This window comes from Pristis pectinata, chromosome 3 (genome assembly GCF_009764475.1).
Source record: "Pristis pectinata isolate sPriPec2 chromosome 3, sPriPec2.1.pri, whole genome shotgun sequence".
NCBI lineage: Eukaryota > Metazoa > Chordata > Chondrichthyes > Rhinopristiformes > Pristidae > Pristis > Pristis pectinata.
The window spans coordinates 126,605,240-126,629,077 of NC_067407.1; positions in this window are offsets into that span (position 1 = coordinate 126,605,240).

The window sequence follows — 23,838 nt, forward strand, 5'->3', positions numbered from 1 at the left end:
TTTTGTCTCGTACTAATTGGGGCGAGGAAGAGCCGATTCGCACTTTCGGTCGTGGGTCAATGCTGCTAGAGTTTCTGTGGAACCCCTTCAAGCAGGAAAGGCCTCTGCCGCTCTCTCTCTCTCTCTCTCTCTCTCTCTCTCTCTCTCTCTCTCTCTCTGTGTGTGTGTGTGTGTGTGTGTGTGTGTGTGTGTGTGTGTGTGTGTGTGTGTGTGTGTGTGTGTGTGTGTTTAAGGAAAGTCATTGTTCATTTCCCAAGCCTACCGAAACAGGAGGTACTTAAAGTAACTCAGGTCGGGCCAATGTGTTTGAGAAAAAGACAACTTGGCATTTGGGCAATGAACTCGCCAAAGAAACGCGTGAAAATAAATCTCGTGTATTCCAGTTTCTCATCTTCCTGTCAGTTCAGGGGGGGGGGGGGGGGGGGGGGGTGGGGGGGGGGGGGAAAGAGTCAGAGGATAAATCTAATCAGCTGCAAAAGGTGAGCGTGGAATGGTGGTGCACCGGTTCTGAGCTGATTCAGGTTTCACGTCATTCTTGTTATATGGGGAGGGAAGGGAAGGGGGAACTCAGTCAGCGAAAACTGATTACAGCAGGAAACGAGAATAGTTGGGAGAAAATAAGGAGGAGTGTTAATTTGGATAATCTCATCTGTTACAATTGGAGATAAATCGACCGAGAAATGCGGCAGTCCCGCTTACCCTTGCGACTGTAAAGCCGCCTTCCATGGAATTCAAAGGTGAAAGCCACAGGACCGCGAGACTATTAGAAGTGCGATGGCATCTTTTAAAATAGGAAGTAGGACGTGTGATATATCACAGGTAGCTGCAGTATGATTTCGAAATGCATGTGACAAGGTTCAGAATGTTTTTTGTAAGTCAAAAATGAAGCGAGTGTCAAGGAAGACACCGTTGTATATCTTAGATACATTCTGAAAGTGAAACGCTGTTTATCGTTAGTTGAAAATGGAGACTGGCTCGGAGGCTGTGATTGATCTTCATAGAATATGAAGTACTTGGAGTAATATATGTATGAATGTGTCCTCGATACTACATATATCTTCAGTTTTAGAGATCCAGCCTTCTAACAATCTCAGTTTAAATAAACAGTTTGCTCCTCTCCAACTAAACCTTAATGAGAAATAGTTTAAATGCTTTTTCCAACATTAACTCAATTTTAAAATGCCTGAGATATTTCCTTTCTAGAAACTCTCAAAATTAACCACAAATAAGTATTTCGTCCTTATTGATTATAGTGAATAGTTAACAACAAGTTCAGCTGAACCAGGTTTGGGTAAAGTGCATGCTGGAATAAAAATGTTCAAGTAATTAACTTTCAGATGCTTTCAACGGCAAGGTTAATTACGATTAATTGGAAATATTTAATGTACTTTTAAACTACTACAGTCTTAACAGAACAATTCAGTGAGTTGATTTTCAATATTCTTAAGATGGTTAAAAGACAATTTCAAATTTCATTTATAATTAGTGGGAATTTGGAACACATATTCGGAAGTTTATTTTCTTGGCGAACACCTTCCAATGTATTCAGTCTCAATCTTGCTAGCATAGGGCCTTTGAGCAATCGCACACAGTAACTTTAACCGGCCATTAATTGTAACACTCAGAAAGGAGAACGAACAAGCAAAGGAATGGTCTATAAAACGATATGAGCACGCCAGCACTGAACTAAGCGGAGAAAAGAAAAATAATAGTTTACAAAACGTAGGTAAATATGATTAATATTCGGAGGAGTTTGTCAGCTCATCGAACTGAAATGAATCATGAAGCAATTTTTGAAGCAATTTTTTGAAGCAATTTTAAACAACTTTCTTTCCTTCCACGATCAGGTTTCGGATGGAAGTTCTGTTTTTAATTTGTTTGTTCGCTCATCTACAAAATTCTTTCGTTGTACAGGTTAACTTCGTGCCTTTCCACTTATCTTTCTCGGTATCTGTTCATCTCTTTTTTTGTATAAATGCCTGTGTATCGTATCCTTTTCTAAGTGTACGCCTCTCAGTTTGTTGTAGAGAATAGAAACAGAATTCCGCTGCAAGTTCTAGTCTAACGGACACAAGCCACTCCTCGTCCTTTGCTTAACGGCCAAGATAATAGCATTCCAGTTAGTTCAATTTGTTTTAATCATATCGTTACTTTAAAGCGAGAACTTGTCGTTTCGATTTTTTTAACCCCTGTTTTCTAGAACTTTTTTTTAATGCAGCGTTCTGGGAGGAAATTTGACCAATGAAATATGATTATTAAGAAGCGAAACAAGTTCTAAGGAACAGAGTGTAAAGGGATAAATAACTGCGCTAACTTGCATTTTTTTGGGGTGAGGTGCGCCGAGGATAAACGACTTCACCTTCTCGACTCGTTTGAATAGGGCTTTATTAAAATTAGCTGAACACTTCCTCATTTGATAAATTCCTCGCGGTCTGTGGTGTGCGCAACCACACAAAACTTCGGATATGGCTCTGGGTCAGAAAGTTAAAGGTATATATTCGGTCAGATTAATACTGAACACGCTCTAAATCGTCGGGGGGGGGGGGAGCAAGGAGTAGTATATTTACGTTCTTCCCGCTGACTGATTTATGAATGTTAAAGTAAACCGTAATTCCAGGGGTCTTTATATAAAAATATGGAGTGTGCAATTGATCCTCTCTACTAGGAATACCCCACTCCTACTGACGTTCAAAAATCTCTGTTATTCAGGGACTCAGTGGCGGCAATGTGACAGCTTTTCCAGCCATCTATCAAATTACGGAATTACAATAATTAGTCAGGGATCCATGTACTTGGAACTTATTCGTTCGTTTTTTTTTTCTGAAGTTAGCATTGCTTCATTGTTAACTTCTGGTCATACCATGCTCCCAGGTCCATCTCATTTAACTCCTTTGGATGGTTTTGTTCTGAAGGATGCGTTCCAGATTGATTCGTGTTCCCCTGATCCAGTAAGTGATGATAAAGCCCCAAGCAACGTTCGGACACTCGCACCAGAAAGGTTCCCCCGTCTGTATGGAGATATTTGAGCTCAGTCAACCCGTGCCACCGATTGGGACACCGTAAATGTCCTCAACGAACTTGGGTTAGGCAAGGGGAAGTTGGCCAGGAACTCTCACCAGTTGGAAAATGCATGTTCATGGATATAGGTGGAACCCAGCGGGAAATTAGACTCCTGGGCACTCCAAGCAATTTTTAAATAAGTCGAGGATTTCTGTCACCACCAAATATCAGTCTGTAATGATGCCCTTGAGTTTCCAGTAGCCTGTCACCTTAATTCTCAATCGCATTCCCATTTTGACCCCTGTGTTTGTTTCCTTGCCTTCTCCAATGGAACTTAACATAAACTGGAGGAACAGCATGGCATCTTCTGATTAGGGACATTAAAACCGCCAGGACACAACACGACATTCAATTATTGCAGTTAACCAGCTTTTCCCGTTTGTACAGAACTGGCAAATTTTGATGAAATGTCACCCATCTGCAACTTGAAGTCTGTTTCTCTTCCCATAGTTTTTTTTCTCTGTTGCATGTTTTACTATTTCCAGCTTTCTCTGCTTTTATTTCAGGTTTCCAGTAACAATAATATTTTTTAAAAAATCCTGCTTCATTTGTTCATCTTCCAGGGTTAGGTATGGCAGAGAAACATAAAATAGGAAGTGGAGGGGGGTTGCTTTCCCTTACTTTAAGAAAATATAAAAGAGCAGGAATAGGGCATATGACCCCTCAAGCCTCGTCCACCATGCAATAAGATTATGGCTGGTCGCCAACTTAAAACCATTTGCCAGCCCATTTCCCATATCTCTTGGTTCTAATAAGGTCTAGAAATCTGTCAGTCTCATTTCTGGATTGAATTCAGCGATCAGGATCTCCAGTCTAGGAAATTCCAAAGATTTCCAACCCTCTGGGTCATGGAATTTTTCCTAGTTCCAAATGAGTGCCTTTTAATTATGAGATCATTGCTTCTATTTCTGGACCTTGCAGCCAAAGAACAAAACCTGTTCTTAATCCTCTGCATTTCAAAGTGATCACCTTTTCTCCAGAGAATATCTCCATTCTACCCAATCTTTTCACTTATGTCATCCTTCTTATTTCAAGAATGATTTCAGTGAACTTTCTCACTGCACTAAAAGACAAGTATGTCCTTTTCAAATTAGGGAAACAACGCTTCATCCATAGTCCAAGTGTGGCCTCACTGAAGCGACACTTCATTACTGCAGTCCCTTTGCAATAAAGATTAAGCTACCGCTTACCTTCCTAATTATTTGTTTTATCTGCATGTTAACCATCTGTAATTTGTATACAAGGACGCTCAAATTCACCATTGTCTACCTTCTCAAATTTAAAAAAATATAGAAAATCCTATGAATACTCATCAGGTCTGACAGCATTTGTGGAGAGAGGAACAGAGTTCTATTTTCCCACCTTTTCTTTAAAAAAACAATTTATCTATCCTCCCTACAATGTGTAACTTTTTGTTTAAAAAGCTGCCTTATTACAATATAACAACAGGGAGACCATTTGACCCATAGATTCTGTGTTGGCCATGAAGTAACTAGCTCACTTGTTCCCTCTTTCCACAGCATTGCAGATTTCAGCATTTCAAGTGCATATCCAAGCAAATGTTAAATCTGTTGAGGATTTCTGTTATCACCAACCTTACAGGCAGCACCTTCTAGACCCCCAACACCTTCATTTATATATTACAAAAAAAATTTATCCTTAATTCCCCAGTTATTTTAAATCTATATCTTTGGTTATTGACTTTTTTGTAAAGGAAAGTAGATTCTTCCTATCTTCTTCATCCAGGGTTCTTGTAATTTTATGTATCTCAATTAAATTTACCCACCAGTCTAAGTTTTCTTTGTTGGAAAGAAATCAACCCCAGCCTCCCCAACTTTTCCTCAAAGCCGAGGTTCTCCAGCCCTGGCATATCCTCTGAAACATTACCCTACTCCATCTAGTCTAATCAAATCCTTCCTGCAATTCACAATCAAACAAACGGCAGCTGTTGAAAACCTGAAGTAAAAACTGAGCATGTGGGAAACATTCAGCAGGTCTGGCAGCATCCATGGAAGGAGAAACTGTTAATGTTTCAGGTTGAAGACTGTTCTGACTCTTTAATTTGAGAGATGAGATTTCTTTATTAGTCACATGTACATTGAAACACACAGTGAAATATATCTTTTGCGTAGAGTGTTCTGGGGCAGCCCGCAAGTGTTGCCATGCTTCCGGTGCCAACATAGCATACCCAGAACTTCCTAACCCGTACATCTTTGGAACGCGGGAGGAAACCAGAGCACCCAGAGGAAACCCACGCAGACACGTTTGAACTGTTAACTTTATTTCTCTTTCCCCAAATGCTGCTTGACCTACTCAATGTTTCCCACATTTTCTCTTTTTGTTTAAACTTCTATAATTTGGTTGCCATGACTGTGTACAATAACCTAGCTATGGACTAACTAGTGTTTATACAGTTGCTGTATAACACTCATGCACTTGTATTCTATGTTTCAGCTAATAAAGGAAAATATCCTGTAAGCTTTCTTAACCGAACTATCTCAATGTCCTACTTTCAAGGACTTGTGTACATGAACACCAAGTGCTCTCCAGTCCTCTATATGCTACCATTTATTGTCTATTCCTTGGCCCAATGCATTATCTCACACTTCTCCAGATTGAAGTCCATTTCACTTTTCCTACCTGCTTAACCTGTCTGTTGAGATCTTCCTTCATTTTATAGCTTTCTTCCTCACTCTTGAGCTCATGGCCAATTTTTGAGGTATTTGCAAACTTCTTGGTCATACACCCTACATTTAATTCCAAAGCATTGGTGTTTACACAAGAACACAAGCAAACAGGAGAAGGTGTAGGCCATTTGGCCCCTCAACCTATGCTGCTATTCAATGTCATCATATGTGATCTACCCCAGGTCTCGATTCCTTTACCGGTAACTCTTAATTCCCCTATCATTCAAAAAATGTTTTAATCTTCTTTAAATGTCTCCAGTGATCCAGCTTCCACAAACCATCCATGGTTGAGAATTCCAGAGATTCACCTGATTTCCAGAGAAGAAATTTCTACACACCTCAGGTTTAAATGACTGCCCCCTCATCTCCTCTGTCCTCTCATTTGAGAGTCTCCTAATAGTGAAAATATCTTATTGTCTACCCTGTCTTACTCCCTTAGGATCTTGTGTTTCAATAAGTTCATCCCTCATTCTTCCAAACTCCAAAGAATATAGACCTTTTTTTTAGCCCCCTGCGGAACATTCTCATTCCAAGAGGCCATGGTTTAACTCTGGAAACAATCACAGAATCTCTCCCTATCACCTGAGCCAAATTTAGATCCAACTTTCTAGTTTCACTTGGATCCCATGGACTTACTGACCTATCTGCCTTGTCAAAGGCCTTATTAAAATCTATTTATACCACCTCAAATGTACTACTTTCATTGACCTTCGTCTTTATCCCTCCAAAGGTTTTAATCATAAACCAGCCTCAACTTTCCGTGAACACGCCAAATGTACTTGATGAACCTGTGTCTTTATAAATGGTAGTTCATCCTGACCCTCAGAAGGTTTACAGTAATTCACTCATCATTGAGATGAGGCTGACTAGCCTGTCATTATTGCTTCTTTTCCTTTTTAAACAAGCATCATAACTGTAACCATGACGATCAGGAAATAATCTGATTTGGGATAATCTAAGGGGTGTCACAAATCTTTACAACCTCTTTGGCTTGAAAGGGGAAGGGAAAATTCGATCATAGGCACTACTTTGGATAAATAAGTGCTTATTTTCATTAAATCTATGTATGTGGATCTGGGGTGAGTTTATGTCCCAAAATCAAATAACCTAATAACTGGGATTGCAGAGTGGGGGTGGTGTTCCCATATGGAGAAGCAAATGATAAGACTTTAGGAACTGCCTTCTGGACACTGTAATGAACTTTATCCCCACTCCTTGTTGAATCATTTTTAATGTTTGAGTACAACAGTACAAGAAGTATTAGATCACTGTTGGATCAATATCACTGCTGTTATAGGCAATCACAATGTTATAAAACCCTGCTACACTCACTCGGTGCACTGATATATATTCAGTTTTCCAAATATGGAACTCTATCGAGGGGATTAGTGACCACTGACTGCAAAGCAGATCAGATGATTTTAACAAATGTTCTAGCGCAGGGTAATTAATAACACAGACCTCTGCACAAAGAGAAACAAGGTCACCTTGGATGCTGCCTCCACAAGAAATGTGCTTTTTCCAAAAGACATCTTAATGACACGTTAACTGTTAATTTTGACAGATGAACTACAAAAGCAGATCTTTGGTCTGGAACTGATGGAAGTTTTCTGAAACTTTGTTCAACTTCTGAATGCCAGTTATGGAAGACGGAGACACATGAGATTCTGAATATTAACCATTGTGTTTCATCTTAAGTATTCAACAATCAATGAAAGTAAGGAAAATAATATGTCAGACTACACCATGGCTCTTTATAATTGATTTTTAAAATCTAAAACAAAGAATACAGAACTCCTTCTTTCAAAAATACTGCTATTGAAAGATTATGTTTTGGGATGATCTCAAAGCTGAATTTCTAATATTTTAACTTATTTCCAGATAGTGGGAATTACTTTAATTGGATCATTGTGCATCAAACTGTAAATGGGTCAGTAATGAAACACTTTCAGATCCCATGTTAACACTAAATGTTGCCATTTCATTCTGTATCTATAGGACATGAATTATAAGTATGAACAAGATATGATTCAGTTTGCCAAATGGACTGGCTTTATGGAATTGAGATCAATGCCACAAGTTATATAACAACATCTTGTAATGTGTTCTGTATTTTATAATAATATATGCTGAATTAAGTTTCATTCTGATTTCAATTGAGGATCATAATAATTAGTGCTAATTAATATTTTCTTGTTGAAACTGGCTTGAGTTCTCAAGGCTCCATTGAAAAGGAAAATTAATTCCTGTAATGTGAATCAGCCAATCATAAACAAATTACATCAGAATGACATAATCACATTGCAGCAAAAAAGTCAGGTGCAAAGGTATTAACCATCCTCACCCATGCTGAAATTAAACCTGTGTTTATCTGTCCATGCGGTAATTTCTGTTTTAATCAATCAGTTGATTGAAATAAACCGGCTTCTGGTCATCCAATACAAATTTCCCACGAAGGCTGGCCTTTGTATGTATATATATGTCCATAATTTCAAGAAAGCCACTTACTGTTGCCCAAATATCATAGAGATGACCTTTGAAGCATAGAAGTCACCTTTACATGACCTTGAATGTTGTTGCAGCCTTTTCAACACCGAACACATGATGCCTGATACTAGAAGAATAATAAGGGTAGATGCATAGGAAATAAAGTTCCCTTCCAAGTCACACAGCACCCAAATTTGAATATATTCCTTAATTGTTATTGGGTTAAAACACAAAACTTCATAGCATTTTGGGAGGGCCATCAACATATGGACTGCAGTTAATGATGGGAAAGGCTAATCGCCATTCTTTTAAGGCAACTGAGGATTGGCAATGAACACCAATACCGAGGGTGGTACATGCATCCTCACAGTGATTTAACAATGTGTTCCTGTAGTAGGTTGAAGTGCAGGGGTCAAGGGCTCTGAGGAATAGTACAGTGGAAGGAAGTGGTCAGGGCAGAAAAGCATCAAGAAAGATAAACTATTCATACCTACTCAGTGCTGGGAAAAGGTTTCATAATTGGCAGGTCTGGCAAATCAGAAGGATCCCTTGAATTCTTCCACAAATGTAATATGCTAATTGTTGCAATGAGCTTTCTTTCACACTGCACGGAATCGGTGTGAAATCATTAGCTAATGATTTAAAGCTTTAAATGATTAGCATCTCTACTTGTCAGACAGTTCTTTAAAACCCTAATATCACTCGGAAATGTTTCCCGTTGCGCACCCTTAGCAACATTCTGGCCATAAAAGCCTTGCATAGGATAAAAATGGTCATTGTGCACAAATCAACACATAGGCTGTGTTCTGAGACCTACTGTATATCAAGGGACAAAGTGCAATTCTGACTTTTTTTGCTTTCTCTTTCAAGGCAAAGAAAGCCCATAGCTATAGTTGAGAATGGCAATGGAAGGAGCAGAGGCCATAGAACTAAACACCTCTCATCCTCTGCCAGGATCTAAAGACTCAGGCTGTGCAAAGTGTCAGAGATGGGCAGGTAGGAAGGCATGTGCCAGCTCAATGTTGTCAAGTATTCTGCTCCTCTTCCAGTTGCTCACTGAGTTCTGCATTCTATAAAATCCTTCTGAAAATGATGGCATGAGCTCCATTTCTCCAGGGACCATTCTGACTGTGCCATAGCAAGAGGGAGAACGCAGGGTCCTCAGCATCCAGTGATCCAGCACACATCATCCCTCACATCCATCCACAAATGTAATATGCCTGCCCCAATGTGAGGTTTCGACCTGAAATGTTGACAAATCCTGTCCCCCCACAGATGTTGCTTGACCCGTTGAGATCCTCCAGCAGTTTGTTTGTTGTTCCACATTGCAGTATCTGTAGTCTCTTGCATCTCCCTTACATCTACCCTTGCTGCTGGAAAGACTCGTACTAGCAATGTTACCATTGGATGGGACAGGGCTGCGTACATGTGAACAAATGGTGTAGTGGTTTGGAAGTTAAGGATGTGCTAAGTTTCAACTGATAAGATTTCTGATTATGGATCATTGTTTAGAAAAATTACATGTGAAGAACTATAAGCATTGGGTTTCATATTGACTAAAGTGCTGAAGATGGTGGCTTAGGTGGAGGAGCCCAGCGCAGCAGATGTAGGACATTGGTGGATGGTTTAATACATCATTTATCCAACTTCTCATAGCAGGGCTCAGCAGGGCTCAGGGCCTTTTTGTCTGGGTGCTCAGACAGCTGCCTGAGAGGCTCAGAACACATTTATCAGAGAAGGCTATTGCATCTGACTTCACCCACAGATCATTGGGGGGTGCGGGGGTGCAGGTAGACAAATGAATTTATTAGTATCATTTAATTTGGTTTACCACAAATGTGCTTTGTCACAGTACTAACTAGCAGTACTAAAGATAGTAAACCTCACTCAGATCCTGATAGAATAGTAACACAGCTGTGAACTCCAACCAACCTCCTCTAACATCTCTGGACTGATACAGAGAAAGTATGGTCAGCTGGTCAATGCAGCAGTAGTGAACAATGAACCTGTGGTACTCCCATCTTAGTAACAAGCCACCTTAGCTCCAAAAACTCATGCTGAGACTCAGGAAAGGGCATCTTGTGCAATCCTGTAACTTGAATCGCATCTGGGAGACACAATCTTCAAAAGTCCTTCTTAAATTTTGCTTTGTATTGGGTGTGTAGATTTCAATTGGGAATTTAACACCTGATTCCCTTTGCAAAGATTCAGGATATTAGTGGAAAGTTTAATGGCCCTTACATTAATAAGAACTTAAGGAGAAGTTGGCAATTTAGCCCCTCAACTCTGTTCTGCCAATCTGCTGCTCTTCTACCTCAAAACAATTTTCAGGTAATATTTGACAACTCCGGGGTCATCAACAGTTACAGAGCCTTGGAGCCTTTGTTTTTGGATGAGAAAGGATAAAAATCAATAAACATTCATGTGATATGTTTCACTCAACAAACTTGTTACTTTATTGCAGCCATTTTATTAGGGTCAACTTTTGAATGCAGTTTGATATTTTGCTGTTGTATACACCTTGGCCAGTTGAAGAAATGAGAGGTATGAGATTAGCTTGGCCACATCTTGAGAGAAACTCAAAACACGAGAATGAAAATAACTTATAAGGTATTGGTTGTAAAATAAATAAATAGCATTTTTTTCCAAGTTCACACCAGATAGTATTTTGAATTTGCATAGGAAAGAGAGAGAAGGTAAAAATATGTCATTTGCTGCTAGTTCTGAGTAGGAGCCAGGTTATCAATTTGTTGTCCTCCGCACATGACATTTGGCTCCAGTGGTTTCAGTGGAATTGCTACTTCTTTTCTTTTAATTCACTCACAGGATGTGAACATCATTGGCAAGGTCTGTATTTATTGTGGTTAGTTGAGTGAAGGTGACAAACATGACTGATGAGTGTAGGGCAGTGGATGTTATCTACATAGACATTTGACAAGGTCCCTCATGGTAGGGTACTCTAGAAGATAAAGCTGCATGGGATACATGGTAATTTGATAGTTTGGACTCAGGATTGGCTTGCCCATAGACGACAGAGGGTAGTGGTGGAATAGTGTTATTCTGGCTGGAGGTCTGTGGTCAGTGGTGTTCCGCAGGGATCAGTTCTGGGACCTCTTTGTGATATACATAAATGACTTGGATGAAAATGTAGAGGGGTTGGTTAGTAAGTTTGCAGATGACGCAAGCATTGGTGGAGTTGTGAACAGTGTAGAGGGCTGTCAAAGGATACAGTACCATATAGATCAGCTGGAAATTTGGGCGGAGAAATGGCAGATGGAGCTCAATCCGAGCAACTGTGAGGTGTTACACTTTGGGAGGTCAAATGTAAAGGGAAAGTATACACTTAAAGGCAGAACCCTTAACAGCACCGATATACAGAGGGATCCTGGGGTCCAAGTCCACAGATCCCTGAAAATGGCCACACAAGTAGATGGGGTGGTAAAGACATTTGCCATGCTTGCCTTCATTAACTGGGGCATTAGGTACAAGAGTAAGGAAATCATGTTGCAGCTGTATAAAACTCTGGTTGGGCCGCACTTAGAATATTGTCTGCAGTTCTGGTCACCTCATTCCAGGAAGGATGTGGAGGCTTTGGAAAGGATACAGAAGAGGTTTACCAGGATGCTGCCTGGTTTAGAGGGTATGAGCTATAAGGAGAGGTTGGACAAACTTGGATCATTTTTTTCTGGAGGCTGAGGAGACACCTTATGGAAGTTTTTAAAATTATGAGAGGCATAGATAAGCTAGACATTCAGAATCTTCAGAAATGTCAAGTACTAGAGGACATACATTTAAGGCGAGAGAGGGAAAGTTTAAAGGAGATGTGCGGGGCAAGTTTTTTTGCACAGAGAGTGGTAGGTGCCTGGAGCAGGCTGCCAGGGGTAGTGGTGGAAGCAGGTATGATAACGGTGTTGAAGGAGCTGTTAGATGGACACATGAATATGCAGGGAATGGAGGAATATGGATCATGTGCAGGCAGAAGAGATTTAGTTTAATTCGGCATCGTGTTCACTGCAGACATTATGGGCCGAAGGGCCTGTTCCTCTGCTGTACTGTTCTATGTAATATTTTCAAAGGTAATAGCACAACAAAGCATCATCTGGATTTAAATGGTAAAGAAGAATTATAATAGCAGTATCAAGCCAAAAAGGATCTTTGGGATGTAACAGTATTTTATTAAGGTCAATTGAATGGAGGTGAAATTGACATTGATGGAAATGTTAGGTAAGAAATGAATCTATATGTGCATCTGTAAATACACCTACAAACTGAAAGAATGCTGGAAAACCTGAATAAATGTGAAATGTGATATGTACAGGATGTAGGAAGTAAGCCACTGAGTAATTAAAAATGCTGTTTCAAACTACTGCAATGCTGTTGAAAAGCAAACAAAATAAATGCATATGTTATATATTGAAATTTTTAAAAATAGCTGGAAATACTGAAGAGCTCACCTTTCAGGTTGATGATGCAATGTCATTTATGAAACATTAACTTTATTTCCTACACCACAGATGCTGCCTGACTTGAGAAACATGTCCAGCGTTTTTTTTCTTTTTATTTCTATTATGGTGTGATCATGCTGGGCAAATTTCCAGTAATGCACAAGGTAAAATATAAATTGCATATCTTAAATACTGTTAAGAACATTCTAAAAGGGATTTGGAATACATTTAAGAAACTATAATCTTAATAGGGATATATTAAATTAACTGATTGTACTGAAAGCCTTTTGAGTGATGATATGAAAGATGAGATAAAAATGATCAAGGATGGAAAGTGCTGCTTTTGCTCATTTTTCTTGGGCAGGTTTTAAGTATTAAATTGGTGAATTGGTTTATTATTGTCACATGTACCAGGGTACAGTGAAAAACTTTGTTTTGCATGCCATCCATACCGATCATTTCATCAGATTGGTACATCAAGGTAGTACAAGGGAAAATCAATAACAAAATGCAGAATATAGTGTTACAGTTACAGAGAAAGTGTAATGCAGGCAGGCAATAGGTGCAAGGCCATGAGGAGGTAGACTGTGAGGTCAGGAGTCCATCTTATTGTAAAAGCTGTCCTTGAGCCCGGTGATACGTGCTGTCTGGCTTTTGTATCTTCTGCCCGATGGGAGGGGGGAGAAGAGAGAACGTCCGGGGTGAGAGGGGTCTTTGATTATGTTGGCTGATTTACCGAGGCAGCAAAGTGTGGACGGAGTCCATGGAGGGGAGGAAAATATCTGAGTAATTTCTTCGAAAAAACAAATCTTCAATTTTCTGTTCTTTTTAATTGCAATATAAATTAATCAGAAGTAGAATCTTGTCGGCAAAGTAGACTTCACCAATTGTTAGGGTTTATTGCCCAGAAATTCAATAGTGTAATACTGTTTTCTTCCAAATATTATGCAAATAAAAGTTGATTTTTGTTTTCCCAGAATGAAAGGTGATGAAGAGCATTTCTGGGTTATTTTGTGTCACTCTGATAAATTCAACAAGCTACTTGCTAGCATGAGTCACCCTTGAAGGGGATCCAGGACTACATTGTCCCAGGAGAAGTCATTGTCGGTCACTTCTGGTAGAACCAAGTGAAGCACTGGATGGTGTCCCCTATCAGGTAAATCAATTACTTATCATTAATCCTTTGGGATGGCCCTACCACCACTGCACTGACCACCACCGTGCTGACCCCCCATCCCAATCTCCACAATGCACCCCCTTCTACCCTCTGTACAATCACCCGAGCCCCAGGTCCTGATCCTCTGATCCGCCAACCGCCAATATCCAGCAGTGTGCTGATATTCCTCCCTTTTACCAGCAGTATGTCAGTACCCTACCTTAACCTTCATTCCACTCCCTTATACCCCTCTGCTCTAGTGTGCCACCAATCTCAAATACTCACATCCTAAGCGTCCCTAACTGAGCCAGTAGCGACTGGTCTTCCTGAACCCAACTTCAGAACAGCATGCTGTGGGTTGGGGGAGGCATTTTTGAACTAGGGCATAGTTGATGTTTACCGTGGGAGATGGAGATTGGGGGGGGGGCAGGGTGGGAGGTGTGCCGGATTTGTTATTTGTTCCCTGATACTGCACCTTTCTAACACACTCCTTTGTGTGCACTAGAATTTCTTGGCATCTGTTGTCGCATCTGTCCTCATGAAACAAATCCATCATTAGTTTCTACATTCTTTGTGATCTTATAGGTAGCTCACTAGTTGATTGATGTGTATGAGGTCATGAAGGGAATCGTATAAATTCAGGACAAATGGGCAAACTGATTCAATTTGCTGTTCAAAATTTGGATGGCTTCAAATCTTCCACTTCTACCTCTGTCACTTTCTCCTCACTCCCCTTAACTCTTCTTTTAGCTTCTGTTTCTGCCCTTTGCTGCTGCTTTGTCTTCTTCCCCTGGCTCTAGCCATACAGGGCCCTGATGTGAATATGTCCATGAATCTCTCACCTGATTTTGGCAGGTCTCCCACATACTGCTTAAAACAGTAGTGATTGGTTAGCATGAGGCCTATTGTCTCACACATTTTGATGAATGAGTGGACAATCACTTGGAGCTTCGTCATCAAGTGTCCACCTACTGCAGCTCAGTGATGAAGTTGGAAAGGTTTTGGCTCTGGAGTGGAGGTGTGTAGACTGAATATTTTCCCTTTCATTCTATAGGCAAGCCCAACTCCAGTGGAGATGGAAACAGAAAATGCTGCTTGACCTGCTGAGTGATTCAGCATCTGTGGAAAGAGAAGCAGAATTAAAGATCAAAGACCCTTCATCAAGCTCTTTTTCTCTTTCCACAGATGCATCCCGACCTGTTGAGTGTTTCCAGCATTTCCTGTTGTTATTTCAGATTTGCAGCATCTGCAGTTTTTTTGGTTGATTTCTCACTCCAGTGGGAAGCTTGTTCTTCAGAGAAGGCACAGGTCCTCAACCAAAGCTCTCCACTACTCAGCCTCCCAATAACAAAGGTCCAGAAAGAGACCGTGGAAAACAGGGACCAACTTCCACGTCTCTAGAGCCAGCACTCAGTGAAACCAGATATCAGCGATGAAATTTACTGTCACCTCCAATGTGTTATCACAAAATTTGACTGTCTGAGGAATAGTACTTGAAGATTAAGTTCTCAAATCTCATGATCTAATGGGCAACAGTGTTCCCCTCCCTCCTGCATATTTCAGGGACATGGACCATTTACAGCTTAAAACATTGGGGAGGTACCCATCAGATAGTGGATTCCTGAGCATAAGAATAAACTTTGTCTAAAAAAAACTTTTGACAATTACCTTAAATTTGTGTCCTCTGATTACAGATCTTTCAGGGCAGTGGAAACAGTTTCTCATGATTTATTCTATCTAACTACATGAACATAAAAACACAAGAAGTAGGAGCTGGAGAAGGTCTTGTATCCTATTGAACCTGTTCTGCTGTTCAATGAGATAATTGTTGGACTAAATGCCACTTTCTTACCAGATTCCCATGACCTTATTGCCTAAAAACATTATCACTTAACCTTGCATATACAATAATGCAACATCCACAGCTCTCAAGGCTACAGAATTTCAATGACTCATAACCCCCTATGAAGTTTTTCACCTCAGTTTGAAATGAGTGATCCTTTATTTTGAAATCATGGACCACCAGGAGAAACACATGTTCACAGCATCTACTCTGTCACACCCCTTCAGAATCTTATGTTTCAACAATATCATGCTTATGATTTTGAAGACTTTTATTAAATCTCTGCTTAACTTTCTTTTTCCTGAAGAAAAAAATCCTAGATTCTACCCTCTCTCCACATAATTGATGTCTCTCCCTTCTAGAACCATCTTGAAAATCTCCCCTGTCCCCTCTCTAAGGTTTTTAACATCCGTCCTAAAGAATGGTGCTCATTATTTAACTTAATACTCCAGATGAGGCATACCAGTGACTTGTACATGTTTACCTTCACTTCCTTTCTTATAACTTCAGAAATACCAGGGAAATGGAGTAAGCATTCATTAATGTTTCTTAAATCTTTTCCCATGCTTTTGTTACCTTTGGACTTGACTGCCTCAATGCTCTCCTGGGCACCATTGGTTATTCCACACTCCTTGAACTTCAGATCATCCAAAACTTTACTGTCCTCATTCTAATCTGTAGCATGTCCCATCTGCTCTCCCAATGCTCATTGACCTTACTGTCCACCAATGCCTCGACTTTTAAAATTCCCATTCTCTCCTGAGTGTATTTTTCATGAGCTAGTTGTGATAAAGTTGTCATTGTCTTTAACAATATTCGAGAGCCATTGAATAAAAATCACAGACACAAGAGACTGCAGATGTTGGAATGTGGAGGAACAAACAATCTGCTGGAGACCCAATGTATAAAAATCGCAGGCTGCATTCTCTTGCTGACATCCTTGCCATTGAAATCTCCTGTCCAGTTTGATTTTATCCACAGGGAACTTTCCCCACTATTCTCCTACTCTTAACCCGCAAATGGCCAGCTTTGTATTGCCATTATCTTCCTTGGTAGAAATATTCCATTCAGATCTCTATATTGCTTGATGTTAATGTCACACCGGCCCTGGAACCCCATGTGCAATCATGGGTGAAGGATTGATACCTATAGCATATTAAATATCTTGCTTATATCAAGCACCTCCTGTGATGCCCTTGTATCTTATAACTTCCCAGGTCAGATTTTAATAATATCCCAATACTTCTAAACAGTTTCCTCTTGTTCTTGCAAACAATGCTTCAGGAGGCCCATTAGCAATTTATTGCAGGTGATACAAACAGTTTTAAAAACATCAAATATAGAAGGTGGTTGTTCTATCCATCAAGTTCATCCAGGCTCTTTATAGAGCGATTTATTCAGCCTCATCCCTTGTAGTCTTGCAAACTATTTTCTCTCAAGTGTCCACCCAATTTCCTTTTGAAAGTTGTGATTGACTGCTCACACCAGACTTGTAGACAGTGAATGACAAGTCATTACTATTTGCTGTTTCTTCACATCTTCCTTTTTTTGCCTTTCACGGAGGCAGTGCTTTTCTTGTTGTCTGAAACTAAGGAGCACACTCCCACCTGCAAATTTCCTTGACTTAACAACATTTCAACCCTGACTGACCCAACCCTATGTTTACCTAATAATAATTGAATTTTGTAGCTTTAAAAGGACATATTTTCATATATAAAACAGTGGACTGTTCAGGGAACTCTACAAAAATACATGAAATAAAATACTGAAGTAAGATCAAAATTGTGTTTCAACTTCAAAGCCCACAGTATATTCACAAGCTAACAAAAATTTACTTTTGTTCATTGCAACTTCATCTGAAGCCTCTCTGTTGCTGCATAATTTGTTGCTAACTGATATTTTGTTTCATACTTCCATTGACAAAAATAATAAGAAAAGTAGACATTAACAAAAACTGTTGTGGTTTTGTCCACATCGATAATCGGACCAGACCTCTTATCGAGGCTACGGTAAGTCGGGCACCACAGAATCTTGTCAGATGGAAGTATGGACCACTTAATTGGACCTTAGTGCTAGAACTATGTACTTGATTTACTTTCATACCTTCTAAGCTTCTAATTTAATGAGTAATTCAAGAGAAACACATTTTCTTGGACGCAAACAATTCCTGTGTCACATGTCAGTCTAAGATGCTTCCCCTTCCTTCTCCGTCCACCAAGGTGGCTGCTTTTCTCATGTACATCATTCATTCTGTCGCACTTACTCCTGTCCATTTTTAACACATCTCTTGCTGCTGCTCAATGTTGGATGTGAATTTCATTAAGTTGTTGACAGGTAAAATAACAGATTTGACCATGACCATCCCAATACTAACACTTGCACTTTCTTGCAGATGTCATTGGATGGCAATTGGGAGAGGGACCTGGAATGGTTGGTCCTGTACTTGGGCCAAGGATGGTGAGGCCAGTTTTAGTATCATCTCAACCAGTCTTACCTGAGACAGCCCCAAGCCATATTTAATGCATTACCTTGACTTCTTTTATTTTGAAAGTCACAGGATCCAGTACCTTTATTTAACTGAGATTAATGACACTTTGATCAGGATCTTATTGCTTATTTACTAAGTTGCCCCATCTGCCTTTCTATAAGTATCACTGTTTCTCTGGTAGTGTCAAATAACTTGCATATTAAATAAAGAATTGGCTTGCAAAGTCAGCCGAGCAAAGGTTACACAAAATAAAAGTCTGGTGTTTATTTTGGCTCTTCTCTGTTTCCAACCTACTTAAAACAAAGCATAAAGTTTCAGCTCCATGTAAGCTATCACTGTGGCAGAGGTGGGAGCTGAAGTCAACACTAATGTGGGATTGTAGTTGGGCACTGGGTGAAGAAAACCCATCAAACTCATCCCTTCTTTCAATAATACAATCCAGGTTATCTTGTATACTACTTAACTCAGTTAATTTTAAGAGGCAATTTTGAGCAGTTTTGTTTTCCTTCCTTCAAATATAAATCAAGAGAGCCTGTGAACTTAAAAGCCTCCTCACTGTGATCTTTCAAGAATTGGGAGTCTACTTTATTTTGTTGTTCTTCGTCTTGATACTTGCGTGGAATGGATCAGATGAATTCAGTTGGCAGACCTTTGCTTTCTAGCCTCTGAAATATGCCTTTACCTGCTCAATATCAGGTAATTTATAGCAAGTCCAAGGTTGAAAAATCTATCCTAATGGTGGGGCAGCAGAGGAGAACTTTGAGCCTGGTTTTGAGGGTGCTTTAGATTACTTGCTCAATTGTCTACATTGTGCTCCTGAACCTAATTTAGATGTGTTAATCATGGCCCATTATTACCACTGGGTCATTTTAACTTTATTTTGATTGGCAAAACCACTGTGATTTCCTGCCTGGAGAATGAGATTGGAAGTTGATGAGGACCTCCAGGTAAGTTTCTTTGCTTCATTTGTTTCTCTGGGCTCGCCCCCCCCCACTCTCCTCTGCCCTGCTCTCCAGGAGCTCCAGAACCCCACCACCATCTTCCTCCAGAAGCTCTCTCTGTGTGCTTGCATGTGCACCCAGTTGCTAGTGGCCATTCCAGTCATGAAGTCGATCAGCAGCAAGTTATTGAATCCAGAACAAAGTTTCTTCCAATGTTGATCGGCTGCATTCTCAGCCTTAGCACAGAGTAGACATACTACCGCTGATCATGGAAATATTGGATTGGAACATTAGAAATAGAAGCAGGAGTGGGTCTTACAGCAAGTTAAGCCTACTACACCATTGAATAAGATCAGGTCTACTCCCATGAGGAGTGGCAGATGGAGTTCAATCCGGAGAAGTGTGAGGTGGTACACTTTGGAAGGACAAACTCCAAGGCAGAACACAAAGTTAATGGCAGGATTCTGGTTAGTGTGGAGGAGCAGAGGGATCTCAGGGTTAACATCCACAGATCCCTGAAAGTTGCCTCACAGGTGGATAGGGTAGTTAAGAAAGCTTATGGGATGTTAGCTTTCATAAGTCGCAGGATCGAGTTTAAGAGCCACGAGGTAATGATGCAGCTCTATAAAACTCTGGTTAGACCACACTTGGAGTACTGTGTCCAATTCTGGTCGCCTCATTATAGGAAGGATGTGGAAGTGTTGTAAATGGTGCAGAGGAGATTTACCAGGACGCTGCCTGGTTTAGAGAGTATGCGTTATGAGGAGAGACTAAGGGAGCTAGGGCTTTACTCCTTGGAGAGAAGGAGGATGAGAGGAGACATGATAGAGGTATACAAAATATTAAGAGGAATAGATAGAGTGGACAGCCAGCGCCTCTTTCCCAGGGCACCAATGCTCAATACAAGAGGGCATGGCTTTAAAGTAATGGGTGGGAAGTTCAACGGAGATATCAGAGGAAGGTTTTTTACCCAGAGAGTAGTTGGGGCATGGAATGCGCTGCCTGAGGTGATGGTGGAGGCAGGTACATTGGTCAAATTCAAGAGAATACTAGATAAGCATATGGAGGAATTTAAAATAGAGGGATATGTGGGAGGAAGGGGTTAGATAGTCTTAGGTGAGGTTTAAAGGTCAGCACAACATTGTGGGCCAAAGGGCCTGTATTGTGCTGTACTGTTCTATGTTCTATGTATGTCTGACCTCCGCACTCCCACATTTAGTTAGGGAGGGTTCCAATTTCAGATTTGCTATCCAGTGAATGATGTTACAAATAGGGCACTACATAAAAACTGCTTTAGCTTCAATTGTCATGCTTAGGCATTAAAATAGCCTGCCAACATTCATATACTTGGTTACAGATACTCGGTTAAGATCTGGTGTGCCAATGACCCGGGGTAAACATATCCTAGAGAATTGAGAAGGTGAAAAATTAAAATGGAAGAAAATTATGTCAGAAGTATTGGTTAAATTGGTCTTTTGGGGGAAATGATTAAGATGCCAGGGAATAACTCATTTACCTGTGGCTATTGGCCCACCTCAAGGGATTGAGTAGATTAGAAAAAAAGTAACGGTAATGCAGTTTGAATACGTTTATCAGAGGAAGCAGTCTCAGAGGTCGGAATGGGCTCGTCATTCTATATTTTCTTATGTGTTAATTACTCATTAGTTTGTAAAATTGGTGGTTTGCAATCATAACAAACAGAAGAAGTGCAATTAATCTTTATATTCTCATAGGTCCTGGCTTGTTGGCAAACAGAGCTTGAAGCTGAAGACAGAAGTGTAACAGCACAGATGACCAACTGCCCTGGCATATTTCATGTTTCTTCCTTCTCCATGTTAACTTGGGCTGAATCATCCACAGCCACAAGCTACCAGAATTCTGACTTAAGGAAGCATGTTGTCTCATCTTCAACATTAGGGGGAAAGGACGAGCTGCAAAGACAACAGCTGGACCAGGGAGTGCAGGTGCTAAATGAAAAAGACATTGGTATTATGAGAAGCTCTAGACAGTGTAGATGGTATTTTTGATGTCTGACCTCGATGTAATCTTTTTATGACACCACTACAAAGAATAATGGATTGTTAAAAAGATGCATATGTGCCAAAAAAGTGTTAAAATTATGCTCATATTATAAAAAATATAAAGACAATTGTAACTTTCAGTTAATGTAATAAAAGCAAGTACTTTGTGTTTTGAATTTTGATATCTTTATTACCTATTTTTAAAAGAAAATCATGCAAACTGATTTTATTCTTTGCAAAGCTTCAGAGCTGTGCTTTTGAACCAGCTGTTCGGTCAACAAACCAGATAAAATGGAAAACAATGGCAATTGTCATCAGGTCGAGCTGTGTCTATGGAAAATTAATGGTTCAAATCAGGGATCTTTCACTGAAAATGATGAAAATTAGATATTGGTTATAAGCAATTGCAGAGAAAGCACAAAAGGTCTGTGACAGAGTGGGAGGTTGTGACAGATTTACCAGGTTGATAGAATAGGCATGGGTATTGTCAAAATGTAATCGTTTTACTTAATTTGAAAGATTCCAATGTACTTTCTGGCAGCATTATTTTAGGGTTAAGTTACAAAACTTTAGTCTGTCTGGCTGTGAGCGCATTCAGTTTCAATAAAATACAAAATGCTGTATATACTCCCCGACCTGATGAAAGGTAATCAATGTAAAACATTAATTGTGTTTCTTGCACACAGATGCTGTATGACCTGCTGAGGATTGTCAGCTCTTTCTGTTTTTATTTCCGATTTCCAGCATCTGCAGTTTTTTGCTTTACGTGCATTGGTAAATTGGTTATTATTCTCACATCTACTGAGGTACAGAGAAAAATTTGTCTTGCATATCGTTCATATAGATCAATTCATTACAACAGTGCATTAAGGTAGTTCAAGGTAAAACCATAACAGAGTGCAGAATAAAGTGTTACGGTTACAGAGAAAGTGCAGTGCAGGTAGACAATAAGGTGCAAGGTGATAAGGAGGTACATTGTGAGGTCAAGAGTCCATTTTATCATACTAGGGAACCATTCAATAGTCTTATAACAGTGGGATAAAAGCTGTCCTTGAGCCTGGTGGTACATGCTTTCAGGCTTTGTATCTTCTGCCCAATGGGAGAGGGAGAAGAGAGAATGTCTAGGATGGGTGGGGCCTTTGATTATGATGGCTGCTTTACCAAGGCAGTGAGAAGTGTAGACAGAGTCCACAGTGGAGAGGCTGGTTTCCGTGATGTGGTGAGCTGTGTCCACAACTCTCTGTAGTTTCTTGCAGTTACGGGCAAAGCAGTTGCCATACCGAGCCATGGTGTATCAGGATAGGATGCTTTCTATGGTGCATCGATTAAAAATTGATGAGTGTCAAAGGGGACATGACAAATTTCTTTAGTCTCCTGAAGAAGTAGAGGCACTGGTGAGCTTTCATGGCTGTGACAACTATGTGGTTGGATCAAGACAGGGTCTTGGTGATGTTCACTCTAAGGAACTTAAAGCTCTCAACCCTCTTGACCTCAGCTCCATTGATGTCCCATTGATGGCCCACTATGGTGGTATCATCTGCAAACTTGTAGATGGAGTTAGAGCAGAATCTGGCCACGCAGTCGTGAGTGTATAAGGAGTAGAGTAGGGGGCTGAGGACGCAGCCTTGTGGGACACCAGTGTTGAGAATAATTGTGCTGGAGGTGTTGCTGCCTTTTCTTACTGATTGCGGCCTGTTGGTCAAGAAGTCAAGGATCCAGTTGCAAAGGGAGGTGTTGAGTCCCAGGTTTCGGAACTTGGTGATGAGTTTGCTTGAAATTATAGTATTGAGGTGGAGATGTAGTCAATAAACAATACATAGATGTCTTTACTGTCCGGATGTTCCAGAGATGAACGTAGGGCCAGGGAGATGGTGTCTGCCATAGACCTGTTTCAGCAGTGGGTGAATTGCAGTGGGTCAAAGTTGTCTGGGAGGCTGGAGTTGATGCGTGCCATGAGCAGCCTCCCAAAGCACTACGTGACGGTGGATGTCAGAGCCACCGGGTGGTAGTCATTAAGGCACATTACCTTATTTTTCTTAGGTAGCGAGATGATAGTGGTCTTCTTAACACAGATGGGAAACTCAGATTGAAGCAGGGAGAGGTTAAAAATGTCTGCATATACCCCCGCCAGTTGATCTACACAGGATCTAATGACACGGCAAGGGACACCATCAGGCCAGATGCTTTCCTCAGGTTCACTCTTGGGAAGGCTGACCTTGTGTCTGCAATAGCGACCATGCGTTCAGGTGCATTGAAGGCTGTTGGGGTGAGTGGTAACATTCCAATCCCCTTCTGTTCAAAACATGCATAGAATGCATGAAGTTCATCGGGAAGGGGTGTGCTGTCGTCAGCAATGCTGCCCAACTTCGTTTTGTGGCCTGTTTTGGCACATAAGCCCTGCCACAACTGATGGCTGGACTGGGATTCGATTTTGGACTGATATTTTCTCATGGCATCTCTGATACCTTTACAGAGGCTGTATCTCAATTTCTTGTAAAGGCCAGGGTCACCTGATTTGATGCTGCAGTCTTAGATTTCAGTAGGGAGTGGATCTCCTGGTTCATCCACAATTTCAGGTTTGGGAACACCCGGATTGTCCTCTTTGGTACACAGTCCTCAACACACTTGCTGATAAAGTCTCTGATGGTGATGACATACTCATCTAGGCTGGCAGCTGAGTCTTTGAACATGGACCAGTCCACTGACTCAA